Genomic DNA, 17,244 nt, shown 5'->3' on the forward strand with positions numbered 1-17,244 from the left:
AGAAAAAGGTAGGTTCAAGGAATGTAGTCAAAGAACAAAGAATGGTTTGTATTAAAAGAGAGAGAGAATGCAGACTGGCTTGATGGGAACAAAAAATTGTTTTGGAAATTGGTGAAGAGAGCTAGGGAAGGGACCTTCCCCAGAGCGACTGAGTTTAAAACACAGGTGATAAAATGATTTGGACTGAAACGGAAGTGAGGAAATGCTGCCGGAAGGATTGTAGGTATTTGCTTGGGAATGATATGGTGTGAACTGAAATGAACACTATCAGTGTTAGCATCCATGAAAGAATTTACGCTACTGTGAGAAGGCTGGAAAATGGTAAGGCTGTGGGTGGAGATGGACTAACTGGAGAACATGCAAGAACTTCAGGGGACTGCGTCGTTAAATGTCCATGAGAAGCTGTTCACTCACTGAATTTGGTGTCAGGGACCACAAGAAGATGAGAAGGTGTTTGGTGAAACTGGGTCATGGGAAGTCAAAGCAAAATTTGGGAAGTCCTGTGCAGTTTTATGCCATCCAGGAGATTGGAGAGTGTATATATTACTGGTCTTCAACAGGTCACCGAGAAGTGTTTGAAGGTGAGAAAATAAGTTTGTTGATTGAGAGAAAATGCATGATAAAGAGAATAGGCCTGAATTATGGAATATTTGGGATGAATATAGAGTTGAAATTTGGTTGCTGAATCACGAAGAGTGAAGAAAGATATGGATGCAAATAAGAAGAAACAGAAGAAAGATATGGATGCAAATAAGTGAGCTACTTAGCAAATTATTCATGCACAAGACAGGCATGTGTGATGCTCCCTTGGCCGTTTAATGTATTTGTGGATACATTTATGGAGACTGAGAGTGGAGGCTTCAGAGGTGAGCTGGTTGGGGATGTGAATTTACATATATTTTTGAATGAATGCCATGATGGTGTCTGAAAACCCAGATGATTTGCACTGAAGGTTAGATAGTTTGTGTGATGCAGGGAGGAGAGGGAATTTGAAAAGAGCAAAGTAGTTGCATTTGTCATGGAAAAGAGAGCGAAGAACTGCAAGTTACACACAAATGGCCCCAAAATAGCTGTTGCCTACCTTGATAAACTGTTTGCTAAAGAGGGGGAAATGGGGTGTTCAGAGCTTGTGTGTGTGTATGAAGAAACAGGTTCAACCATGAATGGATACTGAAGAAATGTAGATTGAATACAGAGGTTAGAAACCAATATGAAGGAAGTATGTCGATGTGGCCGTATAGAAAAAAAACCAACATTGATCAAATCACAGACCAGTTCTGTGAAGGAAGAGACAGTGGGTTAAGGGGAAAGAGGAGACCAAGGAAACGGTGATTGGGTGGCATTGACAAGAACAGAAAGATGAGAAATTAAGAACAAAAGGCAAAGCAGGAAGTGATGTGCAGACATGGAGAAAGCCAGGATGATTTGCAAGGTCAAAACGTATGGGGAAGGATAGAGAACGTCTTGGTACAGATTAGATTTAGCTAAGTCTTCTGAGCTCTTTCATAGCTTAACCCTTACATTTCTTTGGCCTCCTGTTTCTTACTGCTTTTGGGAATTCTACAAAGCATTGCTTACCCTGGCAATAAGTATGATGGAAGCGTGATAGCTATGTATGTATGGATGGATGGATTTTTCCTTACTCTGTTGGCGCCTCCTCACACTTCCGCCTTTGGGTGCGAAAACCACATTATAATCCTGGCTCGGCCATAAGCCTAGTTTTGAATATCAACCACGGGAACCTGACAGGGTTTTTGCAAGGGGGAAATAACCTTGTTGCGAGCTGTTATAAGCTCTTGCAGATGAATAAAGAACTAAGGTGATTAATTTTTTTCTCCTAACCTTTTTGCATAAACAGCCTACAATCCTTGTATATAACAAAATATTTATAGCTATGGCATTGAAAGAGTTCAGCTGAGGTGACAGTCACATTTCTCTTGATAGAGAGCCCCGAATTTCAAGGACAAGGACAAGGACCAAGGCCAGGCAAAGGGTGGAGAAGCTGAGAAGAATTGGATGAGCCGTTTCAGCCACACCCTGCGATCGAGAACATCCAGGAGGTGAGTGTCCAGCTGCGACCTGATTGTTCTCTTTGGACTACAGCATGGCTCACTTTCAAGTACCTGCCTGCCAGGCGCATGAACATCAAGTGTAGCCAACAGGAACCTTGCTGAGGCTCCTGAGTTGAAGTTTATGCCTCTGAGGGCACCAAGGTTGGAGAAGTTGCTGCCAGCATATGTTGGCTCATCCAATCCTCTGGAGTCTGGATTTAAATGCTTAAACTTTTCCCTGCCCATGTGGCTTTTCAGTATCGTAGGATGGAAAGAACAAAATTCTTCCTAGCTATATGAAGTACAGTATTTTCAGATTTTCCATCATTCTAACCATCTTTTCCAAATGTGCTGGAAAGGATGGGAGTTGTATACCAACACTTTTGAAAAACTCCAGTTAAGAAGACAAGGAATTGGCAAGTAATTGCTAGGACTTGACAGAATTTAATATTACTGTTCATGGGGAATTCTGGATGGCTTTTGTACTGCCAGATCCCACAAAGCATAGATTTTGGAGCTGGCATAAAGTGAATCAGGATAGGTTCTGGACAGTGTTTGGCTCTCCTCTGGGATCTCAGGAGGACTAGCTCATCTCAGGTGATGTCATGAATGTTATGGGCTGTTGACTCATTGCAAGAGTGGCAATGTCATCGTTCCAGTCCTGATGATGATTTCAGTTGGTGCTGATCTCACTGTTGCTGCGGGTCTTGTGACCATCATGACTCACTCCAAGTTCTCCAGTGGACTTTGCATGATTCTAAGGCTCTTCTGCATATTATTCGTTTTGTTTCTGTTTTTATGCTTGAATGCCTGTCAGAGTGTATGTCAAGTCTGCTTAATGAAAGGCAGGCAATCCTTCTTCAAAGCACGTTTCTGAAATGGTGGGGAGGGGAAAATAACATTTTAGACAGTTGAGATGGAAATTCTGTGGTTACGGGGTTCAGACTGGTGAGTTTATTTTTTCAAGCAGGTTTTAATCTGAAGTAGGTTTTAGTTATGGTCAGTTTTGCCTGTTTGTAATTTATTAATTGGATGCTTGTTTCAACAACAGAGCATTGCTTTGTATGTTTCTTATATTCTCACAGGAGATGACATGAAATGTTATGAAACTATATTCCTTTTTGGCCATAAAGTTACTGCCTTTCTGTAGGAATGTTAGATCTTAATTTTCTTAGGGACCAACGTAGCTAGCCTTGTTTCTCAAGTGCATTGTTCCAAGGGGCATATTGCCTAGAGTTCAAAATGTTGGGGAGAGGGAGGCTGTGGACCTGGCCTTTGTGCCAGCACCAAGCTGAAAAGGGGAGTTCTGCTCAGGGCCTCGGTCTTGATGCCGCGAGGCCAAACAGATGCGCCCTTATCTTCACAGCTGAGTCTTCATGTCTGGCTGGGCGGAAGGAGGTCAGGATGGAGGAAGTCGCAGCTGTGGGTCTTGATATCCCTAAGCTTGTGCATCCTGGCTCCCCAGGTGTGCCAGAGCTTTAACCTTCCATGTTCCAAAGGGTGCTGCTGAGACCTCTATGGGAAGTCTCTGTGGGACCAGAGTTATGAAGGGGGCCTGACTCTTACCAATATGCTTGTGTAGACTTGGCTGCTCCAGGGACCAGGAGATGGATTGGCATGTTGGTTTAAAACAAAGGTGTTGTCAAATCCATTAGTCTTTGGTCAAACAACAGCATCCAGACCAGTGGTTGTACGATAGGAGCAATCCTGACAACATCTGCATGCACGGTTCCTCTTGCTTCCTTGCCTGGGGCTGCTGATTTTTTCGATGCTCTGTGTTCTCCTTTCCAGCAACCAGGCTTCCTAAATTAGAGGTGTCCCACAGACCTTTTCAGACTTGTTACAAGGAGGCGGTGTATCGTAAGTGGATAGAGGCCCTTGCAGTCCATCCCCTGGTCAGTGCAGGAATCTACATGAGCATTTCTGGAAGATGGTTTTCTAAGCCCTGGGCAGACCCATCTAGTGAAGGAGAGTCCACCCCCTCTCTAGCTGAATGTCTTCCTAACGTGAGATTGATACGGATGTGTTTGTCTGGGGTTGCTGGATCTACTTCTGTTCATGACCACTCACGTGCTGGATCCTATCCACTAAAGCAGGAGGGTTTTTGTTTGTTTTTTTGTTTGTTTTGCCCCTGCAAAAGAAGACCAGATTCAGAAGCTGAGCCAGCCTTCTCCAACTGGGTTCCCTCCACACGTGCTAGATTATTCCTGTCAACGCCAGCCATCATGGCCAAATGGAGGGAAAGTTGAATCAAATTATGGAAGTAACACTGGAAGTATTTCAGGCAGATGGTTCAAAGGGCAATATTTCTGCAGCTATTCTCTCTTCCCCTCTTAATATATTTTTCTTATAAAAAAGAAGTGGGGAAACTCAGGAGGTGTAATGGTTGCCTATCCCAAACACTCAGACTCACAAGAGGTTACTTAAATGAAATCTGATTTATTAGGGAAATTATGGCAGATACAGAGAAAGCTGAGAATGACTAAAAGCGCGCCAAATACAAACTAAAAACCCTCGGCTCCAAACGTAATCCCTCCCCCCTACCGGCCATAGCAACCACCCCCCTCCCAGGTGCTGGGAACCGTTCTCCACACATCCTGGGAAAGCAACCTTGAATACATGAGATAACCCAAATACATTCCAACCCAGCAGCCAACAGATAAGAACTCCCCGAAGAGGAATCCTCCTCCCTCCTGAGATCAAACACGTATCAGGCAAATGACATGCGAAACGTTACGATGTACCAAGCACATTGAAACGGTGAACATGACATACTGCCCCCCCCAAAAAATCTAAGGACCTGGTTTGGAGGGGTAAGCATTATGGAATCGAGTAACAAGTACAGGGGAAGCCACATAGTGAGCGGCCACCCACTCAGGGTGGGGGAAGTGTTTCCAGCGAACTAGGTACTGCAGCGTGTTGCGAAGCCGGCGAGAGTCAAGAATTTCTTTTACTTCAAAGTGTTGTTGCCCGTCAATCATGATGGGAGGAGGCGGCGGAGGTTGATCATGCCAGCGGTCAGAGCGAGCAATGGGTTTGAGCAAACTGCAATGAAAGACAGGGTGTAAGCGTTTCAGGTTATGCGGCAAATCAAGTTTAAAAGTCACAGGGTTGATTTGTGCGACAATAGGAAATGGACCCACAAATTTAGGAGCTAATTTTTTCGAAGGTTGAGAGGACTTGATGAACTTAGTAGACAGATATACGAGGTCACCCACTTGAAACGCAGGGTGAGGGGCACGCTTTTTATCAGCATGCTGTTTGTAAGCAGACTGGGCGTCCGCTAGTGCCTGCTGGATGACCGGCCAAGAATCCACCAGCTGTGTTGCCCATTCGGACGCGAGGCAGGCGGAATGGACGGCTGTGGCAAGTCAGGGATAGGGACAAAATCCCTGCCATGTACGGTGCGAAAAGGGGTTTGATCGGTGCTTTGATGAACAGCGTTGTTGTAGGCAACCTCAGCAAAGGGAAGGAGGTCAACCCAGTCGTCCTGCTGATAATTCACGAAAGCACGCAGATATTGCTCCAGTGTTGAATTTAGTGCCTCTGTGGCCCCGTCAGTCTCAGGATGCCACGCCGTGGACAATGCCTGTTTAGTGCCCAAAAGCTTTAAGAATGCCCGCCAAAATTGAGAGGTGAATTGTGTGCCCCTGTCCGAAATCAAGCAGGAGGGACATCCGTGTAACCTGTACACGTGTACAAGGAATAGGCGGGCCAATTGTCATGCTGAAGGAATGGAGACACATGGGATAAAATGCGCTTGCTTGGAGAAATAGTCTTTTACAACCCAAATCACAGTTTTTCGTTGGCTAGGAGGCAACTCCACTATAAAATCCATGGACACCTCCTCCCAGGGGCAAGCGGGACTGGCCACTGGTTGCAACAAGCCTTGAGGTTTTCCCACTTTACGTTTAGACATAGCACACACAGAACAAGATGCCACATAATCCTTCACATCTTTGCGCAATGTGGGCCACCAAAACTGTCTGCGGACGAGGTGCAATGTTTTTACAAAACCAAAATGCCCAGCAAGCTTATCATCGTGCGAATGGAGTAAAACCTCCTTTTGCAAGCTGTCAGGGACATAGAGACGGTTGGATTTCCAAGTGAATCCCCGATCAAAAGTAACATTGTCTCTATTAGCTAGCAACCAAGTGTCAGTTTTCTGCTCCTTTAGAAACTTTTGTTGCAATTGAGACAAAATGGACAAGGTGCCTTGCGGCGTGGAATCACTGCCGGCTGGCTGCTGCGCACGGGCTTGGCTGTGGGTCACAGCAGGCATTCCTAGTTGTGGCTGTGTCCACAGCATGCTGACCACCTCTGGCGCTGCGCTGGAGTCCTGGGGTTGCCGGGACAGCGCGTCTGCTAAAAAGTTCTTTTTCCCTGGGATAAACTTCAGTTTGAAGTTGAAGCGGTTAAAGAACTGAGCCCAGCGGACTTGTTTAGGGCTCAGCTTGTGAGGGGTACTAAGGACTTCCAAGTTCTTATGGTCAGTCCACACCTCAAATGGGTGATTAGCCCCTTCCAGCAAATGGCGCCAAGAGTCCAAAGCCGCTTTAACTGCAAAAGCCTCCTTTTCCCACACATGCCAACATCTCTCTGTCTCAGAGAATTTGTGGGACAGGTAGGCACATGGCTTTAAGCACCCTGCCCCATCGGCTTGCAACAACAGGGCTCCAATAGAATAATCAGAGGCATCCACCTGAACAACAAAAGGCTTGGAGGGGTCAGGATGTTGTAAAATAGATTCCTGTGTAAAAGACTCCTTCAGTTTGTCGAACGCCGCCTGACAAGCCGGAGTCCATCTAAGCAGCGCACCTGGGTTTTTTACCCAGCGGGTTTCTCCCACCCCCTTTGTCCGAAGCAAATCAGTCAGGGGTAAGGTTATTTCAGCGAACCCCTTTATGAACAACCTGTAGTAATTGCTGAACCCCAGGAAACTTTGAAGTTGCCTACGGGTGCGGGGTCTTTCCCATTCTAAGATAGCCTGGATTTTAGCAGGATCCATTTCTATGCCTTTATCTGAGATCCGGTACCCCAGATAATCAATTTGTGTTTGATGGAAGGCACATTTTGACAGTTTGGCATACAACTCAGCTTTCCTTAGTTTGCGAAGCACCTGCTTAACCAAATGTACATGTTCTTCCAGAGTTTCAGTATAAATCAATACATCATCTAAGTAGACCAATACCCCTTTAAACAGATGTCCATGTAGTACTTCATTGATCAATTGCATAAACACCCCAGGGGCCCCAGCCAAACCAAAGGGTAAAACCTTATATTGAAAAGCTCCCAACGGGCAATTGAATGCCATTTTCCATTCATCCCCCTCCTGGATCCTCACACGGTAATAGGCTTCCCTTAAGTCCAGTTTTGAGAAGATTTTCCCCTTTGCCAGATGTGATAACATATCTTTTATCAAAGGCAGGGGATATTTATTTGATATTGAGACTGCATTGAGCCCACGGAAATCGGTACAGAGTCTTAATGTCCCATCTTTCTTCGGGCGGAAGAGGACCGGTGCCCCCACTGGCGAGCTAGCTGGTTCAATTAACCCTCTTGCCAAGTTTTTGTCCACAAACTCCCTTAACAAAGTTAGTTCCTTCTGAGTCATTGAGTAAATCTTTGGCTTAGGCAATTGGGTGTTAGGCACCAGCTCAATGGCACAATCAGTTTTCCGATGAGGAGGCAGTTGATCCGCTTCTTTCTCCCCAAACACATCAGCAAAGACCTGGTACTCCTCCGGTAGACCCTCAAGAGGAGGGGTTGGGTATTGCAGAGTCGCAGCTGCCGCTACCCCCACCACCTCCCCTGGGGCTTCAGTTCCCTCTGGTGCTTGGTAAAATCCGTCCCTAAAGGTTACAGTTCGATAGACCCAATTTATCTGAGGATTCTGCTGGACCAACCATGGGACACCCAAAACCACCAAAGGACCCCCCACCGGAGCCACTACAAATGACAACCCTTCCCGGTGGCTACCCATCTGCAAGGCTACCAAACCAGTGAAATGCGTGACCGGTTTGCCCCTGGCCATGGACCCATCCAATTGGGTGAAAGCAATGGGTCGTTGCAATGGAAAGGTGGGTAACTCCAAGGCAGCTACCACGTCGGGATGCATTAAGCACCGTGAGCACCCAGAATCGATCATCGCCCACACTTCTATCATCTTTGAACGGGATCCCAACTTTACCTTCGCAGTGAGAATGCGATAGTTGCCACTCACCAACACAGGCTCGCGCCCCTCCTCTACCACCTGCCCTGCAGCGCCCTTTAGAGCAGGTGGCTGGCGTTTCCCGCTGGCTGTAGCAATTCTGGTTCACCCTCGTCCCCGTAGAATGGCACGCTTTCCAGCTCGCTGTCGGCCACAGCTGCTTTCATTTTCCTCGGTAGAGAAGGGGACTTCGCAGTCGATTTCCCCTGCCAGTCTTCACCCTTCGCCCTCGGGCACGCCGCCGCACAGTGCCCCTCCTTGCCACAGCGCAGGCACTGCCCCTTCGCATAACGCCGCTCCTTCTCCTCTTCCCAGGAACGTTGTCTGGATCGTCCAAAGGAGCCCGAAGGGCGGGTGGGCTTGCCATCTCGCCCCGACTTCGTTGCTCGTCTCTGCGCAAACACCTCGTGGGTATGTTCAGCCTTTCCAGCGAGCTGGATCCACCCTTACAAACTGTCAGGGTCATCTCGCCCCAGCGACCAGCGCAGCACTTCGGTGTTTAAACCATCTTTGAACAGCTCTATGACAGTTGCCTGAGACCAGTCTTCCACCTTCCCCGCTAGCGCTTTAAATTCCAGCGCGTAGTCAGCCACCGTTCTCGATCCCTACTTGAGTTCTTTTAAGGCACGCTTCACCCGCTCCTTCGCTAGTGGATCCTCGAAATGATGCTGTAGAGCCCAGAGGAATTCGTCGAATTTCTCCAGTTCAGGGGCTTCCGACTGGCACATCTGTACATACCAGTCCGCTGCCCTCCCCTTCAGCTTGGTGGCAATGGTGATGATTTTCGCTTTTTCTGATTGAAAAAGCGACCCCCACTCTTCCATGTACGCCTTGGCATTCGTCAGGAAGAACGAGAGTTTTGTCGGGTCTCCGTCGAACTTGACAGAGAAGTCCCTCAATCCTCCGCCTGACGGGCTGCATCCCCCCACTGGCGGTTCAGCTGCTCTGACAGGTCCCGCCCGCCTCCGCTCAGGGACGGGCGGCGACGCTAGTTCCACCCTGGGAGCCCAATCCCCCTCTTTTGGGCGAGCTCCCCTTCTCCGTTCTGGGGACTGTGCCTGGGAGGAAGGGGTGGAATGCCGCTGGCTTGACCCCTCCCGCACCTCTTTCAGCGAACTCAGGTCCATGCTCATTTTCTGCAGAATGAGCTCCAGGGAGTCCATCTTCGACTCTAGCACCCGGATTCGGTCTGGAGTGGGGGAGTCCCCCCTCGGTGGCACCTGTACCACCGTTGGCGACAGCGGGTATCTCTGCCTCCAGGACGAGCCCCTCGCCTCCGAGAAGTCCCCCCGACTGTCGTCCCAGGTGACCAGTTCGCCCGGGGTTGTGACCGTGGTCTCTGGCGCGGTCTTCATGCCCGTAGCTTCGCCTTCAGACCCCGAACTCACCTCCTCTCAAATTGCTGAGAGTTCTCCCAGGGGGGCTCTGTCGGGGCGCATCATGGTAGAATCGGGCTCTCCCTCACTCGACCCCTCACTCTCCACGAGTAGCACATCTGGATCGGTCATCGCCAGCACTCTCCCTCACAGGATCGGACGAGCCTGTCTTTCCCTGGATAGGGGCCAGCGGGATTTGAAGTTTTGGATTCTCAGCTTTATGTAATGGTTGCCTATCCCAAACACTCAGACTCACAAGCGGTTACTTAAATGAAATCTGATTTATTAGGGAAATTATGGCAGATACAGAGAAAGCTGAGAATGACTAAAAGCACGCCAAATACAAACTAAAAACCCTCGGCTCCAAACGTGATCCCTCTCCCCTACCGGCCATAGCAACCACCCCCCTCCCAGGTGCTGGTGACCGTTTTCCACACATCCTGGGAAAGCAACCTTGAATACATGAGATAACCCAAATACATTCCAACCCAGCAGCCAACAGATAAGAACTCCCAGAAGAGGAATCTTCCTCCCTTCTGAGATCAAACACGTATCAGGCTAATGACATGTGAAACGTTACAATGTACCAAGCACATTGAAACGGTGAACATGACAGGAGGATTACAAACAGGGAACCCATTTCAAATTTGGTGGACAAGATTTGAGCATGAAAAATGTCTCCTGAAAGTCTCCCTATGGAAAAATGAATGCTGCTGCATCAGGCCACGGGGAGCCCATGTAGTCCAGTGTTCGCTTGTTACCACAACTGCCTCTGGAAAGCCCACCAAATGGCCTTGAAGGTCTTCATAGGCAAGGTGGCCACCCATCTGGAGTCAAGCTTCCCCATGGCTGTCTATGGATCTTTCCCTCTCATCCTCATAAGTAGAGGAGTTTCTTAGTGCTTTCCAGAATGGGTCTGAGGTCCATCTAGTCTACCATGCTGTTCCTTGCTGACTGGGAAGGGCCCTTCTTGTAGCATCCAAACTTAACAGCCTGAGATGTGAAGCTGTTGGCTGTCACTTCATCAAATGACAGCAGATTCCACAGGCTGATAATGGATGTCTTCTTTCCTTCTTTCTTTCATGAATCTTCTACCAACCAGGTGGTAGAAGATGACTAATGCCCACTGTCCCTCTTTTGAGTGAATTCATAGCTTGTCTGTCTCTTCTTTCTCCAGGCAGCAGCTTAAGGTGAACTTTGAGGTGCCTGTGGCTCCCTAGCTATGTTTTTATGTTTAAACAAAAAACAGGTAAAACCTGATTTCTCAACTGCATTCTTTTTCTCTTGCCCTGTTGCAAGCTTATGCTGGCATTCTCCCCACTTCCCTTTCATCATGTCAAGCCCAATCTTTCTTGCTCCCTCTATTTTCACAGCACACACAACTCTGCTAACAATAGCAATTACCATTACACGTTGCCTACAAGGTATAGCAGTAATAACAGGATCCAGAGGGACAAAATTAAAGCCATATAATATGCTAAGGCAATTTAACGTTGCAAAATTAGCCACGTGTCTAGTCAGAGATCTAACAAATGCCTCACAGAAATGGAGCAGCTCAGCTGGATTTATGGCAAATCCAGAGCAAAACAGGAGGAGGAAGAACTTCAGGAGCATTTCTGCCCACTGCTAGTGGTCCAGCCCATGCCAATCGAGCCAGTTACTGGGCAGGCGATACCATCTCTGGGCATTTCTCTGTTGGTGGATTGGCTCCAGCCATGAGGGAGAAGGCCAGAAGAAATTGAGTCTAGGCCCTCTTTGATCCGGGGGTCTAAGCAGGGGTCATTTGGGAGGCCCACAAGTGACCCACAAACACAGGAGTAGTTTCCCGTTCACGTTCCCCACTGGTAGGAACCAGAGGCATGATTCCTCTTTCTGGAATAAATAGTTGATGCTCACGGTGACTGGAAGTCTTTGTCTCCTCTTCTTTTAGATTTACCCATCCCAGATCTCATGGAAGATCAATTCAGAGTTCAGCTGGCTGGTTTGCATAACATCAGTAACCTGGTTTCTGAATTAACCCCTTTGTGGTTCACGCAATCTGCCGAACTGTAAAACAAGCCAAAAGTTGCTGTGTTCCCACAACATATTAACCCTCTGAGAAATTAAGCCAAGTTAAACCCAGTTTAGCATGTCAGGAGCATGGCTGCTTCTTGATCTTCAAATAACTTGGTTAAACCTGTGGTCAAAGATAGCCACCATGAGAAGATATCCTTCCTTTTATGTCTCCCAGTTTCTTCCTGGCTGTGTTTCAGGGTGGCTCCAAGAACTACCTAGTTCCTGGCCAACCCCTGGTGGTCCGTATCCTGCTGTTCTTAATGTGCTATTTCAGGAGCAGACAGACATTTCATGTCTGTGCTCTTTTTTTAAAAACCCTGTGAAATTTCAGTGAATTCTCAGTTTGGTGTTATGACATGAATTTCACAAAATTTTTGAATCCCTGGGTCACGTCTTCTCATACTGAGATTTCACCCATTCCTCACTTTTAAAAAAATCCAGAAACGTTTAATTTGGGGGATCTGAGCATGCAATGTATGTGTTGAGAATCTCTCACTTTCAGGGCCAATTCAGGGGTGTCTGCAGAAAGGGAAGGGCGCAAGTTATTTCCATGCAAATGATCAGTATGTGGAACAGGAGCAAAGGATCCAGGTGGGTCTTTGGACTAGCAAATAGTCTACCATGCCGTGTTTGTTAAGCCCAGGATGAATAAGAAAAAAATCATTCAGACAATTGAGTTCTTGGTGCTCTCTGAGCTTGGTGGTTTTCCTGCAGATGTTTCATGACCAGGCTTGGTAAAAATCATCAGTGCTTGGAAATGTGGGGTGTGCTGCCTCTTTATATGCAGTGACTTGCCCTGCCAGCTTTGGTGGAGATGTGATTTGTTTGTTTGTTTGTTTGTTTGTTTATCTGTCTATCTATCAGATTTGCCACGGCCCATCTCCTCCGGCCGGAGGGACTCTGGGCGGTTTACAATATTTTACAAAACACCTTCAGTTATAAGGAATGAGTTACAAAATACCTTGAGGCTCCTTGATTAGGGTCTCTTGTCTGTCCCTGGTTTATCTGGTGCTGCTTCCAGTTTATCTGAGAGACAGCTGTTGGAGGGCGTGTCTTCTAGGCCATTTGTTTCCTTCCGAGACTTTTGGCTGTATCTTTTAAATTTATTTATTTATTTCTCATACTTCTACACCGCCCACCTTGCGAGCGACTCTGGGCGGTTTACAATTCAGTTGAAATAACAAGAGATTAAAATCATAAAAACAAGTGCATCATAAAAATATAAATAGAAAATAGAAAACATAGAAATTTATATAAAATATAAATTCCTCAGGGCCACATCACACATAAATGGTGCGTAGATGGGGCTTATCCCTATGTCTCCATTGATGGATGATGGGTCAGGACGCTAAGCTTCAAGGAATTCCCTGGCATTTTTGCATTTGGCACTAATGCTGGGCATAAACTATTTTAAACACCACTTTCCCACGTACTGAAGATGTTACCGAGCCTGGTGGCAAAATGTTGGCAGGAAAACAACCAAGCTCAGAGAACACCCAGAGCCCTGAGCATCACTGCTGGAAATCAGACATTGTGAAAACGTTTAGAGGTGGCCTTTGGATGCTGTGGGGAGCTTCGAGTGGACTGAAGCGGTGATGGAGGGGGGCTAGCCCCTTCCTCTTTGGTGGAGGAAAAGGTCTCGCTCAGTGTTTTTCAACCCTGGGAACTTGCTTGCTGGGGAATTCTGGGAGTTGAAGTCCACAGTCTTCAGCAGGTTCCCAAGGTTGAGAAACTCTGGTCTGGCTGGTTCTGCCGGGTGCCGTGTTTGTGGGGGAGGGTGATTCGTCCGCAAGAGTGCCTGGAGGCTCAGCATTCCCATCTTCTCCACCCCCCCAAGTGGTGGCCTTCAGATGGGCAGCCGCAGCCTTTTTGCAGATTTGTAAATGCAAGCTAATGGTGTGTTTAATGGCCGATGCGTACCGAAAGGCCCTGGGGTGGGTGGGCGCAGGGAAGATTTAAACCATGTGTAATAGAGCGTGTGATCTGGTCCGTTGAAGACATAAATATCCTGCAGCCCTTGCGTTGCTCGGGCCCTCTGGGAAGGGGACAGCGGTGGCCGGCTCCACAGGCTTCCCTCTGGGAAGCGGGGAGGAGAGTATTTCCCCTTCCCAATAGTGCGGGGCCGGGTGGAGATTTAGGGAGAGAAGAGGAAGGGAATCCTTTAACCGCATCCTTCCTGAAAGAGTCGCAGTACATCTCCCATCATCCCCAGCTCCCTTTTTAGCCCTCGCTTGAGCTCCAAACCGGATTACGTGCCATTCTCCTAAGATTCCTCTTCACCGCGTGCATGGATTAGCTTTGCTGTTGCTCAAAATGGAAAAGGAAAACGGGACGCATCTAAACTTGATTTTGCAGGAGGAAAAAGGTGCCTCCTGTTTGGTGATGCAACGTGTGTTGCGTTGCAGCCAGGAGAGCAGGATCTTTTCTTAGGAAGAGACTTCATAAAATTGCAGAGCAGCCACAGAGAACAGAGTTGCAAGTTACTAGTCCTTCTTCTTAGCTTCTGACTTGAAGATACAGGTGGTCCTCACTTGACAACCATTCATTTAGTGACGATTTGGACTTACACAACTGTCTCAGCATCCCCTGGTCACGTAATCACAATTTGGGCACCTGCCAACCAGTCTGAATTTATGACCTTCGCAATTATGACCTTCACAGAATCCTGTGGTCACACGATGCCATTTTTGACGTTCCTGGCCGGCTTCTGGCAAGCAAAATCAATAGGGAACCGCATGATTTGCTTATCAACCACATGGTTCACTTAATGACCACCGCAAAAAAAATCGTACAATCAGGTCGGATTTGCTTAATGACTGCTGTGCTTAGCAACCAAAAGCCCAGTCCCAGTTGTGGTTGTTAAGCAAGGACTACCTGTAGTTGCGACAAGCTGGGCTTGAGGAATCCAAGGCTGGAGTTAAAATTGCTGGAAGAAACATCAACAATCTCAGATATGCAGATGATACCACTTTGATGGCTGAAAGCGAAGAGGAACTGAGGAGCCTTATGATGAAGGTGAAAGAAGAACGTGCAAAAGCTGGCTTGCAGCTAAACCTCAAAAAAACCAAGATTATGGCAACCAGCTTGATTGATAACTGGCAAATAGAGGGAGAAAATGTAGAAGCAGTGAAAGACTTTGTATTTCTAAGTGCGAAGATTACTGCGGATGCTGACTGCAGCCAGGAAATCAGAAGACGCTTAATCCTTGGGAGAAGAGCAATGACAAATCTTGATAAAATAGTTAAGAGCAGAGACCTCACACTGACAACAAAGGTCCGCATAGTTAAAGCAATGGTGTTCCCCGTAGTAACATATGGCTGCGAGAGCTGGACCATAAGGAAGGCTGAGAGAAGGAAGATCGATGCTTTTGAACTGTGGTGTTGGAGGAAAACTCTGAGAGTGCCTTGGACTGCAAGAAGATCAAACCAGTCCATCCTCCAGGCAATAAAGCCAGACTGCTCACTTGAGGGAATGATATTAAAGGCAAAACTGAAATACTTTGGCCACATAATGAGAAGACAGGACACCCTGGAGAAGATGCTGATGCTGGGGAGAGTGGAGGGCAAAAGGGAGAGGGGCCGACCAAGGGCAAGGTGGATGGATGATATTCTAGAGGTGACGGACTCGTCCCTGGGGGAGCTGGGGGTGGCGACAACCGACAGGAAGCTCTGGCGTGGGCTGGTCCATGGAGTCACGAAGAGTCGGAAGCGACTGAACGAATAAACCACAACAACACCTGTAGTTGCTCACTTTGCGTAGCCTCTTGAACGCCCTGGGGTGTGCAGTGAATGCACAGCCCCAAATGCTGCCTGGTTTGGGGCGGGTGTGCACTGTCGATCTGCGACTGGCTGCGCTTCTGCATTGCCCGAGAGCTGTTCCCCTCCCCATCACGCCTCGCAGATCCGCTGCAGCATCAGGACCGGGAGGGTCTTGGCTGTTCCCACCTCACCAGAGAAGTACTGGGCGGGCAGGTCGCTTGGCAGTGCCCTAATGCTGGCCTTCCAATCTTTGGGGGACGATGGACACATTTGGAATGTCGGGGGCATGTTGTGTACACTCACACAAAATGGCCACCATGCTGAGCATGGCCAGACCCCAAACCTCCATTTACCAGAAGGCAGATGCGAGGAATGCTCCCCACCGGCAGGACCCCATCTGGCTCCTGGGCACTGAAAGCAAGTCCTTGACTGCAGCCATCAAGCATTTTAATGTTCTTGGAGTGCTCCTGTGGGCTGCCGAGCGATTCTTGGAAATAAAGAGGATGTCGAGGGCCTTCCTTCCGGTGCAGCACGCAGGTCTACCTTTTACTATCTGCAGTGCTTTGATTTGAGAGAGCCTTTGATTTAAGAGCCAGCAGCCAGCAAGCCTGGCGGGTGCCAGCGTGCTGGTGCCGGTGCGCTCCAGGGTGAAGCCTGCCAAAGAGATGGGGAGCATTTTCTCGGCTTGCCACTCCTTCCCGAGATGAAAGCAAGCCCAAATTCAGCCCCAGGATTTCCCCTTCCCCGCTTCCTAAGCTGAGCAGGCTTCCCGGCCCTCCAGCCCAGCGCAGGGGCACTTGTCTTCCTGCTATTGATGGAGAGTGCCGTGAAAGCCGATGGGGGGGGCGAAGGAAGGCGCCTCCCCCGAGAGCGGCGTCTTGAAAGCGGCTGCTGATGGAGCCGATACAGCCCTTACTGGCCGAGCTGTACCTCCTAATGCAAACAGGCAGCGTTTCCTGATAAGCCGCATCCTTCAGGATGGATGGCCCTCGATCATGCCCGGCAAATAACGCAGGGGGCCAGCGGGGGGCGGGGGGCGGCTGACTCCCACCCGGAAGCCAGGCGGGCCCAACAGCCTGCACGAGGCAGAGTGGGAAGACCCTCGCGAGGACCGGCATCAAACACAGGGGCAGCCGGGGGCCGGCAGGCCCCTGGACGGTTTCCAGCTCAGCCAATCCGTCTTAATGCACCACAGGGGGGCTTTGGAAAGGGCTCCCGTTTAGTGAGCTTGGGCTTGCTGGGAAAGAATGGGGCTGGGCAGGGATCAAAAGGGATTGCGACAGGATTCCAAGGAAAGATGCCTTGGGTTTAAGGCCGCCCTGCCAGGGCTACAGTATGCATCCGAATGACCTCTGTGTTGCTGCTGCTGGGAAACAGCATGGGCTGTTGGATTGTGCTTCCCTTGTGCTTGGTGGGTGCGTAGGCCCTCTTTCTGCTGGCTGGGGCAGGGCTCCTCCAAGCCCAAGGTGTCCTTCCCTGGGCTCTGGAGAGTCCTCCTGTGGATCCCAGCTCCAAGTCCTGGAATCTCGGTCTCCCTGTCCTGAGAGCTGGGATGACCAGTGAGGTGCCCTGCGGCTGCGTAGGGGGATCTTGGATAGCAGAGATGCCCCCAAATCTTCCTTGCTTACAGCTCCCCCATCAGACAGAGGTTCAGGAAAAATAATATAGCCCAGGGCTGCCTCTCAGTCTGAAAAGACACACCAAAGGAAGGGGGAAGCAAGAAATCTGTGCCCGTTTTCCAAAGGCTTTCCAGTCAGGACCAAGGATGGCGCTTGGGTGATCTGGGCTCGGCC

At 48.8% G+C, this 17,244-nt stretch overlaps 1 protein-coding gene across 3 annotated transcripts in view; it reads left to right on the plus strand.

The window, feature by feature from the left end:
• The window catches only part of CNTFR (ciliary neurotrophic factor receptor), a 320,553-nt gene that overhangs the window by 66,710 nt on the left and 236,599 nt on the right, over positions 1 to 17,244 (plus strand). For all 3 annotated transcript variants that reach the window (XM_063295908.1, XM_063295909.1, XM_063295907.1), the window contains exon 2: positions 1,945 to 2,060. The gene's annotated coding sequence lies outside the window, so the exon portion shown is untranslated. The remainder of the gene's footprint in view (positions 1 to 1,944; positions 2,061 to 17,244) is intronic.

Source organism: Candoia aspera, chromosome 2 (genome assembly GCF_035149785.1).
Source record: "Candoia aspera isolate rCanAsp1 chromosome 2, rCanAsp1.hap2, whole genome shotgun sequence".
Lineage (NCBI taxonomy): Eukaryota > Metazoa > Chordata > Lepidosauria > Squamata > Boidae > Candoia > Candoia aspera.